This window comes from Strongylocentrotus purpuratus, unplaced genomic scaffold, assembly GCF_000002235.5.
Source record: "Strongylocentrotus purpuratus isolate Spur 01 unplaced genomic scaffold, Spur_5.0 spur5_scaffold_8, whole genome shotgun sequence".
NCBI classification, from domain to species: Eukaryota; Metazoa; Echinodermata; class Echinoidea; order Camarodonta; family Strongylocentrotidae; genus Strongylocentrotus; species Strongylocentrotus purpuratus.
In genome coordinates, this window is record NW_022145614.1 from 12680209 (window position 1) to 12693904 (window position 13696).

Sequence of the window (13696 nt, forward strand, 5' to 3'; positions counted from 1 at the left end):
CTTTTAGTAAGGATAAAAACTAATCCGAAATCTTTCTCTGTTTATGTCAGTATGGGAGAATATCACGAAATGATCCCTATTAAAATAAAGATTTCTCCTCGTATATCGTCACAATTGCTAAACGTTTGGACCAAACTTTCTCTCCATATGACTGTTGATAAAGTTCAATATACCAGTTTCTCGGCGCAGTGCATCAGTGATTTTCACCAGGGTTTGGTCAATTTCTTGTAACTTCGATCACTCCAAACCCTCACCGTATACACCATTGTGCATTATGTTCAACATAATCAACCTTTCACAGATGTTTCTATGGACCATTTCTTTCTTTCGCATGACCAGTCTTGAAGAAGAATTCTTTTGGAAATCATTTGGTGGATGAAAAATTAGTTCGACGTGAGGGGTACTTTCCTTTGTACTTATAGATTTGCGCTCGTAATTTGGAATAAGTGGACATACTCCGGATTAGATAGGGAGTCATCAAAAGGGTAATCTAGCGCAATAATCTGCAATAATTACTCCCCAAACTGCTGCCAACTACCCTATGGTTCTCATTCAAGCATTAGTTCTTCAGTCACAATTGATGATGGTAGGAAAGACCCATAATTTTCAGACGTCCCCCGGGGATAAAACCTTATACATGTATCTTTAATAGTAAGTTTTCAATAGGGCTACTATATAAAAAAGCACCAATTAACAATCTCCTAGCACAAACGATCTCCTGGTTACGAACAGTCAACTTGTCCGGGACGTCGTGCCTCGCCCCCCCCCCCCCTCCCCCTCTCTCTCTCTCTCTCTCTCTGCATTCCAAACCTGGTTCATCAGTCCTTTTCAGGAATCCCCTCTCTCTCCTAACTTTCTCTGCTTCTCTTACAATCTCAAATAGTCTGCAATAGGATGAAATCAAAAGAACATTGCCCCCTCACTCTCCTTGTAATTTTGCCCTTTTCAAACCCAACAGTCCTTTTCAGGACTATCTAATGGTGAAACTGCTCACCTCATGAATGATACGAACGACCTTCTATCTTTGAATAGTGTACCCTGCCTTTGAAATAAGAAAAACAATTGAAAGGGAAGTCTCAAAACACTTAAAAACCCTCAAATAATGACCTGCATAATGTACTGTTTTGGGAACTAGGCCTACTTAAAAACCTCAAATAATGTACGGTTTTGAGAACTACGTACCCCCTTCCCATTCCCACCCCACTCCAGTGGTCCTCCCGCCACCACTATATTACAAACGTTTGATAGATCAAGCAAGCCGACCAAATTCTCAGGTACCTTTTGTTGCCTGAACCTGTCGTTATTTTCCCCTTTTATTCAACATTTCACACATTGGTGTAGCATCTCGATGGGTGTAGTAATCTTCTCCAAACGTCAATGAGTTTGGAAATCTATTAGCTTTAGAAGCCCAGAGAAACGTTCTGGAATAACGAGTTCCCTTTGAAATGTAGCAAGATTTTAGGGGATTAAATCGGAGGCTGTCACTCTATGTAACGCCTTGACTCTAATCCTCGCAGGTGAATTTTTGAAGTAATTAGCTGCGACTTATCTTTTCATTCTACTTCACCTGAGAAGGTCTTCCGTAATCCTTAACCCTTGTAAAATATTGTGACGACTTCTTCGAGAGGCTGTTGCATAATGGCATTGCCAATATCACAGTCACACCTCTGAACCGACTCCAAGCCGATGAAAACCGACCGCTTCTTCGTCATTCGGGATAATGTTCGGTCTGTTGTTCGATCCGGTGTCGGTCTCGTCGGAGGAAGCTCCTCGGGTGAATAATCGAAGTGTATCGAAACCTTGTAAATGCAGCAGTGAAAAGGAATGTCGAAAAGTACACTTGCGATGGGTGAGCGGGTTCCACACAAACAAGAGGATTTTAACAGGTCTCCCTGAGTCCCTAGGTATAGTAAATAAAACTTTTTGCCGAATTATTTCGGGCCTGTACTTGTTGTTTAGTATAAGGTTTGCAATAAACATGCTTTTTAAAAGGAAAAGGAAGGTGAATGCTCTATCAACAGCCGGTCACAAATCGTGAGGATAACAATATCTATAGCTGCTGTAAAATCGGTCTAAGAATGGCATTGAATTATCGATGGCTTTCGTCAAAATGAAGAAAGACCACTAACAGCCACGAGTTCCTATAGTACACAATGTTCTCTGCTAAGAATCAGACTGTTAACTCTATGTAAAACGTCCTTCTCCTTCTCAACAGACGACATTGATAAACAGCTGATAGATATTACAAGTAGGGCTATAAATGCAAAAAATTGAAAGCTAAAACAGAGGAACAAGTAGTCAATATTGACTAAGAAAGTGCATAGGATATACCTTGATAGCCTTCATGAGCATTGTTTTCATAACTTTGAAAGTGATCGAAAATAATATCATTATGATATGCCACTCGTGCTAGGGTGATTGATTGTGTACACGTGTAAAGCAGTCAGACCAAACCATATGTATTATGCATTGCAAAATTATTGTTGGTGGCCGGAAAGTTCATTGGCAAGATCAGCGACTGATGTTGATTTCGTGTCCTGATCGGTCGTTAGAGAACGGCAGTTGAAAAAGAATGGTCGAATCTTGACTCGAGAACTACTTGTAAGAAAGGAGAGCTATTTGACGTGCTGCAGATTGATAGAGAAATATTCTAAGCCCCTGGATCCCGAGGGGTATGGCCCCTGGTTGCATTCTGATGTAAAAGGACTGTACTGCTGTTTGGTGAAAAGGTCATCAAGTTGGGTCATGTCCACTCTAAAACCAATGCCAAGGTCACATCTAGATTTGACTTTGCCTGTATATACGATTGTGTTTCTAATATGATCATGTCACCCACTAAGTATCGAGATACACTTGAATTTAAAGGCAGGCTTTACTACTTCAGCCAGAAGGGATTATACCACCCATCGAGCCAGCGAGGTCACTGTGACAGGTGGCTCTCATTAACTTAGCTCTCATTAACATAAGAAAAAGAGGATCATGGGGGACCAACAGGCACCGATTGGGGAAGTTTTCTATATAGAGGGAGCAAGTAGCTACAAGTAGGACAGTGTGACTTTAATATGTGAGTGTTTGTGCGGATTTTGAATATTCTCTTCCTAAGGTTATCCATTAGATAATTTCACAAAGTTAATTCATCAATTCAGTTCTATCTGAGGCAGGTTTTCCCACTCCTGAAATTCATTCTCAAGTCGTTCTTTTCATTTCAATCAGTCGACAAACTCCTTATAGGCCTATATTAAAACTGGATGAGAATATACACCAGCTTTTTTCACCCACATTGTATTTTTTCGCTGGGTACATTCGTTTCCTTTCCGCAAACACAGCCAAAATCGAATCCATGTTCTTCTCCGAAAACTATTTTTGGCTAATGGACTTAATATCCAAATTCCACATTTGGGTGAAATGTTGTTTTCTGAAGGTCTAGACTCTTAAGAACGCAGTAATTCTTGCGTTACAAAAAAATATTCCAACATCGTTTGCTGATTTCCTAAATGTATTTAAGATTTGACGATTCCCCCCCCCCCAACAAAAAATCAATTTCCTTCACCATTATTTTCCATAGACACAATAATTTTGTATGAAAACTCCCATGTTTTTAGAATAAATGATAGAATTTTGTACAACCAGATTTTCCTCCAACCATCGATTTCTATATAGCAGACGATATTTCTTACCTCAATGAGTACTCAGTAGTCCCGAAGAGATGATTGACATTTGCTCCGTGCCTCATTCCTGAAAAAGAATACAGGGTTAGGACATAGAGATTACGTCTATGGTTAGGACGAGGGATTCAATATGGTTATCAGTTAAGTTTCGGTTTAGGTCTAGGGTTACGATTATGTTAAGGGTTAGAGTTAGGATTAGTCTTGGGTCCAGGGTTGAGATTAAGAACAATATATTCCCATGAAGAATTGTGTCGTTCAGACCCTAAAGCAAGAGAAAATGGTGTTTAAAGGTGGTATCATTTTGGAAACATGTGGTGCTTTTAGAAGCGAGTGCTTCTAGTTTTTAACAGGGTCCAAGGAGACCGGGGACTTGTGGTACCCATTAGAAGATGTTTCTGGATTGAAAGGTTCAAGAGTTTCTTATGTAGGAAGGTCAGCCACCGGTTGGCAAACGTCGCTCGACCTCGCCAAGTATTTTGATGACGGCATATGGAATGCGATACGACGACCTCGTGTGAAAACATGTCATGTCGACTGTTCAACGTCATCCTCGAGATGGATGATTGATTTGATCGACATGGAAGTCGGATTGAAAGACGGACTGTGTGACATTTTGAAATGAGAGTTCGCAGTCTAGACCGCAGATGCCAATTTTGAGTGGTAGTTACAAGCATAATGTAATAGGATGTCGTAAGAAAGTTTTGCCAAAGCAAGATATGACTAAAATGAGATGTTTTAAAAAAAACCATGTCTATCATTGACTACAAGTATCGTATTGCTTGGATGTAATCTTCAAGCAAAGAAGTAGAGACTTTATAATTTTCAGAGAGCGAAAATAGAACTAGCTGCATGATTCAAATACAAGGCATCTTCACTGCCCCAGTATCTGTGTGAGGTATGTGTTATGAATCTTATAAATATTTATGCGCAGGTGCAGTGAGATTTTGTGAACATTGGAAAGAGGAAGAGTAATATGTAGAACAATTCTGTGATATATAAAACGGACCTGGCGGACATATGAGAAATAACAGAAATATGGAAGGCATGACTCTGTGTGCATAACTTTTCGAGTTTTTGTATTAATTATTATTACCATGTGTGACCTTGTTCCGGTCAACTCTACACGCTCACCATGGTTCTGCAACCCGTTTGACACGAATTCTCAGTTTTACACCTGCATGTATTAGGCAAAATAAAATCAATTCCTAGTTTCTTGTTCACTCCCCTAATGACAAATTACACGCACAAAACTTTCAAAAGAAGCACCACCTATGCTAGAAAACTTGCCTCCAAATGTATTTTTAAATGTGAATCTTAGACATCACAATATGATAGGGTACGACTTCCATAAATCTGGAAGGCTGTTCCACAGATTTTATGTCATTTGTCAGCATAATCGAACGCCCTACAATTAAGCTATGAAAATTCCTAAGTTTGTTATTTTCAATTGTAAGCTCGAGAAGTATAAAAGGCAAGCACTTAGGGTAACACATATCTTTTCATCGGTAAATCCCTTTTCAAAATGTTTCTTTACAACGCTAACTCCTGGAATAGCGTGTTTTTCTGCCCTCTGAATAAATTCAATCATTATGACACAATTTCCCAAACGCTGAATAATTTCTCTCTTGCATGGGCTATTTTGATATTTCTGCTGAGTTACTGAACTTTTCGTCCGCAGGTGCTAAAAAGGGTAAATATACGGTAGAACCAATTCCGAGTTCTAAATCACTAATTTCCGTCAAAAACACTTTTCTGATTGTGGAAACAAAACTCTCCTTGATATTCGACTAGATCTGAGTTTCCTTGCGAGATAACAACTGGATAAGATGATTTGAATCAAGAGATCTTTTGATGCAATGAAAGAGATTGAAGAATTTGATTTAAATGGAAGGAAGGTCGTAAAACAGGTGACGTGGTTTCGGTTTTGTCTCGGTAATTCGTTTCTTTCGATCTTGATGGGGCGCGTAAATAATGAGGAAGTTAACTCACCTTGAAATTCAATTTTTTTGCCTTTACATTACTTTAGCATGAACTTGTCACATGTATTTCAAGATACATGTAACACTCCCCACATAAAACACAATTTCATCGAATCGGTTTATCTACTCCCCAGCCTCCCCTGCACGTTTGTGTAGAGGAGCCATCAATATCGCGACCTTGCACTCGATAATTAAGTAATATTTCATGGAGATTTTCAACACATCAAGTTATACATTTCTCCACCTGGGCTTTCAATGGCATCTAATTAGCATTACTATACAATAAACTGTTACTAGTATTATTGATCATTGGAGCCTTGGAGGGGGGGGGGGCAATAAGTGACCCCCTATTATTCTACGTTTCAGACTTTGAAGGTGTCATCATTATTTAAACTTTCCTGCTTTATCTTCCAACCGTATTTGGAAGCGATGGTGAAGGTGGGGAAGGGGTGGGTCGTTTACAAGTGAAACTTACATTCCAGTGGCGTTGGAAGAAAGTATCTACGGGATTCAGATGATGTGAAATGGATTGTCAACAATTATTGCAGGTGAACAAGTGTTCCACAAGCTTCTCTACAGGTATGTTGATCTTCTTATCCCAAATTCCAGACTTGTCTCTTATCATGAAGAATTAGAACGCAAGTAACCACGACCTACATGTATTATATCCAAAGGTGTTTACTACTTGAAGAAGGGCGACGACCTGTATCATTCTTGTACCCTTGTGTCTTCCATCTTCATCGGAGCGTGATTTAGCCTGGCTTCCAGTCAAGGGGAATTTTACCTGTCAACGGGTCAATGAAAATATAGTTTAGTTCATAGTTCTGTGTTGACTGTGGGTCTGGATAATTGTAAATGTAGACTAATCAAAACTACTGACATGTTTCCTTCAATAGTGGTAATCGGTTGATACATGTATGTTGTAAATTTCTTCTTCAGTATAATATTCCCATTCTCAAAAGTACTTAAAGTGAAAGTTTTAAAACATGGGTAAACTAACTTTTCCTTGAAGTCAGGCTAAACCTGGACATCCAACTGCCAATTTCGAGGGCCGTCTGAGCTGATGCACCCAGACACTTGTCAATTTTCGGGCGAAAATCTAATCATCCCACCCATTTTCCTACTCCAAACATCGAGCCTCGATGATTCATGGCGCGTCTGTCTTTTGTTACCGAACATCCCTAGATCGCTTCCAGAAGCCACATTTGGTCTAGTCAATCATCAATTTGTGTGACATTAGTTCGTCAAAGGGCAGAAATTATATACAGTTATAAAACTGAACGGTTAGGCAGTGGAATATAAAAGGCAAGTGAATTTTAATGTGCCCTAATGGAGTTATCTGTGTTTTATTGAGCATTGCTGTTGAGAGAAATTTGGGTTGCAATCTTCGCTTTAAATTTTTTGGGGAAGCTCCTCATAATCACTCTCAAGAATTTATCGAAGGAGTCGTAGACAGAGAGGCATAGCCATGATTACACGGGGGCATTTGATCCCCCAATGAAATGCCCACCTTACCCCCAATTTTTGTTATAGAGAGAAATAGAGAAAAGATTAGAGAAGAAAGAGTGGATTAGACAGGGGGTGCGAGAAAGTGAAAAGACTCCCAACCCTCTGTCGGTATCTGGCTCATATTTAGTAAGTACCCTCCAGCCCCCCCCCCCCCAAAAAAAAAAAACAGGAGACAAAAACACGCCACTGAAGAGACGGACTTGTCATTTTATTTCTCTATCTATCTGTCTCTATATCATTTTTATTCATGTGAATGACCCTTGGCAGTAATATACAAAGATAAATGGTAGGGTCACTGTCTTGATATCAGAGAGGTCACATTACCAAACATGGATCCACTCTCATGAGTCCTGGATGTTTTCATAAAGGCTGTCATCAGAACTGATAACATCCTCTTCAGGGGACGTGAGGGTTAGCCCTAGCCGCCAGCGATCGATATAATCTATGTTTATAAAATGTTGCGGGGTAAGAGCAAGTCATGTATCCGTTCGGAGATGATCTCATGTGTTTTGAGATCGAAAGATAGGGATAGGAGAAGGTAGTCGAAGAAGAGGAGGGAGGTCGAGAGGATCTCATGTGTTTTGAGATCGAAAGATAGGGATAGGAGAATGTTAGTAGTCGAAGAAGAGGAGGGAGGTCGAGAGGATCTCATGTGTTTTGAGATCGAAAGATAGGGAGAGGAGAATGTTAGTAGTCATGGAAGAGGAGGAAGGAAAGAGGAGACGACCGAAGATAGACTGAGCGGGCAGAAGAAAAAGAAGGACATTTAAAGTTATTTATAAATTAAAAGTGTTGACTGTTGTTATAAATTATAATGTAAACCTATACGTACACATAAATATTACGTATAACTTCCGTAATTTTCGTTCTCTAAGTGAAATCAACTTGTAATTTTTTGTTTGGGAGGGGGAGAGGGAGGCAATTGTGGAAATATAAACAATCGTGATAAGAAGATTCCTCTACCATATTGGCACGATGGGCGTTGAATATCCCCTCCAAGACACTCTTCTGTTTCACATCATGTTCATCATTGTATGGGAAAGTTGCCCCCATGCCTGGAGCCTAGCAATTCTACTTACATACATTTTCGGGCTACGCCATTGGCACCAATAGTCGTTACAAGCGTGTTGATTATCATAATCATCATCAATATCGCCACCACCATCATTCATTATCCGTCATCATTATCATCATCTTCATCTCCATCACCATCGTCATTACCAACAACGGCCCACAACATTACCACCACGATTACCACTTTATCATCACAAGTAATAACTTTTAATTTACAATAAATAGTTCATCTACCCTATCATGGACAACATTCCCTGCAAACCATTGCTCATCACCGGGAAGGCTGCCCTTGACTATGACGTCGCGATCTGCTGATTGGATGCGACGTATGTTTAATTTGTTTTACATGACGAACTCTAGCTTAGGAACCATGATGGCTCCACATGCCGACTGATTTTGACAAGTCTTGATCGTTTGCTCTTTTGGTTTAACCATTAGCACGTGGCACGTGTGGGGCTAGTCATCCATTTCCACTCTCATCATCATGATCATCATTAAGAGCTTAGAGCTAAAATGGCGTTAATAGTTCACTTCATTTTTTAACCCAGATCGCGCCTTTGTAAATCTGTATCTGTTCACAGAGGCAACGCATGGTCATGGATATCAGTCATCAATTTGCAGGCTGTAATTTGACCGAGAAAATAAGAGCAAGATGGGAGTGACAGCTGCCCTTCAAAAGTCCTTTTATTACATGATCGTCAAGGCTTTCGGAAAATCAGCCCAAAGCCAATTTCAATATCATAACACCATTTATTATCCCCTCAAAATCATGTTCGGTTTACCTTGTTTACAAGATATGTCATTGTCATGCTAAAATGGGTGATGGAGAAGGCCGTTGAAAATGCTGATGGCTGATTTTTTGTTGTCCTTTTCAGGACTACAAACCCTCAAGAAAGATTACCGAGAGTCCTTTTCAGGACTCCTCAATTCTCCCTCTCTCTCTCACATGGTGCACCCAAAAGGCTACTGTATGATTGTTTGTTGTTGAATTTTGTGTGCGTGTGGTTGTGGTGTTAATATCTATCGCAAGCAATATGCTTCTGATGCCCCCTCCCCCTCTCCTCTCCAGAAAGTGAAGCGACGCCCCTGGATTTATTATTGAGAGACTGTAAAATTACTTACATGATTACTAATCGATTTAAGACAGTTAACGTCGTTTTGCTTCTCACTCGTCAGTCTGCACTTTGCAGATTTATTTTTAACTGACCCATAACCATTAACCAATTACTGAAAAGTAGAAATGCAGACATCGACAGCTCTGTAAAAGTTATAACCAGTAATAGACCTACATACCAAACAGAGTTAGCAGCATATTAAATTCGTATACTCTTGTCATCTGTTCTACGTCATCGTGGCCTTCTGAAAATGCGAATATGAGAATATGAAGTATTTACGTCTTATGATTGTTTTTAGAAAATGAAATTTAACAGATTTTTTATGTCTTCATAATTTATATACCCCCGCGAATTTTGATTGCATTGTCGCATATCTTCATTATGAGATCGCCGCAAATAACTTCTTGACCTGTGGATTGTTATTTCTGTTATAACTGCATCATAAATTATGTAAATATCTTGTCAATTTAATACATAGGTCCTATACATTCATACCCGTCTATTGTGCCCGCCTAAGGGAAAGCGGCCACTTTAGCCAGGTGACATTCCTAGACAGGTTCTACAACACACGTTCCTTTCTCGAGGGAGGAAGAAATACATGAACACAATAGACATAATATTATGTTCTTTATAGAGACAGATTTGACTGTAGTTCGTCCACATTATTACATGTGATTCAATCTTCTTTGTCATAAAAGTGGAGGAAATCATTCTTATCAACTCCAGAAACTTCCTGGTCAACTGGAGACAATGCTTGTCAAAATATTGAATAAACAAATATAAACATTAGCGTTCATAGTTTAACCTCTTTTGGAGGAAGGTCCGGAGCAAAAGGAACTATTTGGAGGAAATTCGACTGATCTTGATTTTGTGCCAAGACGTGTGACAGGCCCTGACGTCATATATTTTGTCATGAATTCTTATTCTCCATCTGTAACATTTAACATGTTTAAGACAATAATGGAAAATCATTGGATGCACTTTTTTGAACACGCGGAAAATTTGTATTGATTGGATTCAGATTTAGATTCGTTTATTGTTGCCAATTCCATGTGTGTGGCACTTACTGGGGCGCCGATTCATTTTAGGAGGGAAGGGGGGGGGGCGGGGTACAAGTTGATCAAAAAAATGTCTTTGAAATTAAAATCATTTATTTTGTTGGGAGGCGGGGGTAGATACATCCCATGATTGACTCCCTTAGAAACATAACTTATTATGTTTCTCTCATATATTTTCAGTAGTTTGCGTTTCAGTTTGTGATGTTCCCTCAAATCAGATTTCCTATTTTCATGAGATATATTACACTTTACAGGGATTCTTTACCTAAATCGCTTCGGAGCCGCTTATCTTGTCATATAACTAGATAAAGCTAGTCCTTATGAAAGTTGAAATGTGGAATTCTTTGCCAAAATGGAGTAAAACATGTAAAGATTACACTTTAGCCTATTCCTGTTTACATTTGAGCCATCTCTTTGAATAAAATATAAACAAGGAGTAAGGGGTGTCCTTTGCCCTGGGAATGAAAGACTCCGTGATCATCTGGAATCAAATTGAACTTGCCAAGTAACCCCTCCCCCCCCCCTCCCCCTCCAAAAAACAAGGGAGAAAAGTGCACGCCAGCATATATTATTATTTTATTTTCTCACGTAAAGGACCAATTATTTAATGAATGAAGTGTTTGTGGATATCCCTGCCTTTCATAGAGTTTGTACCAGTCACCTCTGTAAAGACACCACAAATACCACACAAATACCACACACACGTCTCCTGATAGTATAAGGGAACAAAACCTGCTAACGGGGACAGGGGCGCACCTTGACGACAAATTATACCTTCAATAGTCAAGTTTGATTACATATATTTTTTCATCCCATTGAAGTCATGCCCATTACTAGTAGCGTATGGGAAAGGCATTGCCTGTGAATTGCGGTTTACAATTTTGTTTGAGTTTTCACTGATAAATTGAATTGTTGCCTGGTTTCCGCCCCCAGAGCAGCAACAAAAGAGTTGTTGGCCAGTTGTTTTGAGTGGATTTGTTAGGTTCACGTTCACGGACCTATCTTTCTCACATGTAAAATAGATGAAATATTCGTAAGGGTAAACGTTGAGATGGATGGAGAGTAGAAGGGAGAAAAATTGAAAGATGGGGCGAGCCGGATGCGTGGAAAATGTAGAAGATGCATGGTGTGGCATAACAAAGCTTTTCGAAATTTATTTAGAAAATGGAATCTTGAGTCAAGTTCATGAACCTACCTTACGGTTAAGCAGTGTAAGGAACAGAATTATACATATATTTTGCTGACATTGTAGACAAGTTAGACTAAACTGAGACACAACGTAGATTGAGTAAGTGTATATTACCTATAGACGCTCTAATAAGCATCTTGGATTGACGAGGTAAGAAAATATTTTGTTACAAATTCTGGATCTCTTTGAAGAAGAAGAATTTGGTGGATAACTGACAAAAAATGAAACAAAAATGCTGAAAATGTTGATTATCGGGGAATTTCGTTCAGTTGAGTGAATGACGTAATTTCATCTTGAAGAGATCTTATTATGTAACGTGTGCTATCTAATTCTTCCTTCCATACATCTCGCTCTAAAAGCAGTGGTATAATTGGGGAACCTCTTGAGAATATTAGATTCGGAATGTCCTTTATTGCTGAAATATAGTCTAGACTTTATATATATATATATATATATATATATATATATATATATCTAGCCTGATATCATCGAAGGGAAAAAATAAATAGCTTTATCAACACATTTTATATGCTTGAGTAAACGTAATTGAGGGAATTCATTGAATGGCTCCGTTAATAGCGGGTTTGGCTGCATGGATGAAAATGAAACCTTTCAATTGTGCGGTGAAGATTGGTCATAAATGATGTGCTTTGTACGGGTCTTCAATTAATTCTAGTCGTTTTTTGCACAATCGTTCTAGCTTTCAAAGGATAATAAAGTACCCTGTAATATGTATTATTATGATCATTTATCAATCAATTGATTAACTGTGATTCCTGAAGCTGTTCTTGTATAATTGAAGTTGATTTGCTATCCTTGATGAAAACAAAATGCAAATCTATTTCATGGCTTTGGATATTAATATATGGAGTTGTAAAACCGAATTCGAAACATTGAACCAAGGAGCTTACAATCCTTCCTCTACGTCAAAACATGCGTGCATAATGTATGCCCTGTAATTCTTACACACACACACACACACGCACACACACACAAACAAACAGGCATATAAGGAAAACAACATAACAGTAGATTGTTCCCATTGTAAATATTTTGTCGCCGTGTCTATCATAATTATCTTTAATGAAAAACACACAGGAAAATACCGCATTTATTGTTGATTGACGCGACGTGAGTGTACGGGTATAATTTAGTTCAAGAAGGCAGAAGGGGTGGTGAGAAGGAGAGAGGGAGAGCGGGTGATGGGGTATAGGAAAATAATCGAAAACGGGAGAAGGGTATGAAAATGAAAAGAGGAGGAGGCAGACAGATTGAGGGGAGAGAAGTAGACTGGAACAGCTAGTGGAGAGGGTGAAGACTGAAGGGGGAAATGCCCCAGGGCCCCCACTGTATTTTCCCCAAAACCTCTTCTGTCTGGTATTCATCCGTCCGTTGAATGTATTGTAACTTCTAATTGCTTGTGATTACCCCGCTTTGAATGTGGGCTTTGCGTGGACGCGGTTTTCTCCTTTCTCTAGAGTCCACTCAGGTCATGGCATTCATTCATTCGTCGGCTCTGCTCTGATCCAGTCGGTCCCAGAGTCTAGAGTACGGCGTTGGGTACTTTGGATTAGAGTTTGTATTCATGCCTTTACCTGGTTATAATGGCTTCCATTGAATCGATTTATCATCAATGAAAGTGTTTTCATGTGCTGATTAGACTGAATCATTGCTTGCTTGATCGAATAGTCTCGACTCTCAAGTGGGTATTGAATTGGAGCTTGAAGCACATTCCTAGAAGACTGGCGTCCCTTATTTGTGCCTCGAACATTATCGAGGTTTTAATGATTCCCCAGGTTATTGACGGATGGATCCATAAATCAGGAATATAACAACTGAGGTAAGAATCTAATTTTAATGGAGTTTGATAAATTTCTACCCAAATTAGGCCTCCGAAGTACATCGGGATGGGAGATGGATTTATACTTGGCACGGTATTTTTGTCTTTGTGGAAAACCTGGCAAGTATTCAGTTGAAGATGCACCGCTGTTCCGAACATCCACACAACTTACTGAATGGCAAGTGATAAACTGAAGCAGCACGTCATATTTGTTGGTTGGTAAGGAGACCAGGGATTCTAACATGGATTTAATCATCTGAATTC

General features: G+C 39.3%; 1 protein-coding gene across 3 annotated transcripts in view; it reads left to right on the forward strand.

Annotated features, from left to right (window-relative positions):
- The window catches only part of LOC100888790 (probable xyloglucan galactosyltransferase GT15), a 50750-nt gene that overhangs the window by 25955 nt on the left and 11099 nt on the right, over positions 1 to 13696 (forward strand). For 2 of the 3 annotated variants that reach the window (XM_030975268.1, XM_003725207.3), the window contains exon 1: positions 13094 to 13432. The exons of the other annotated variant lie outside the window; for it this stretch is intronic. The gene's annotated coding sequence lies outside the window, so the exon portion shown is untranslated. Of the gene's footprint in view, positions 1 to 13093; positions 13433 to 13696 lie in introns of those variants that run through there. 3 annotated transcript variants of the gene reach the window in all.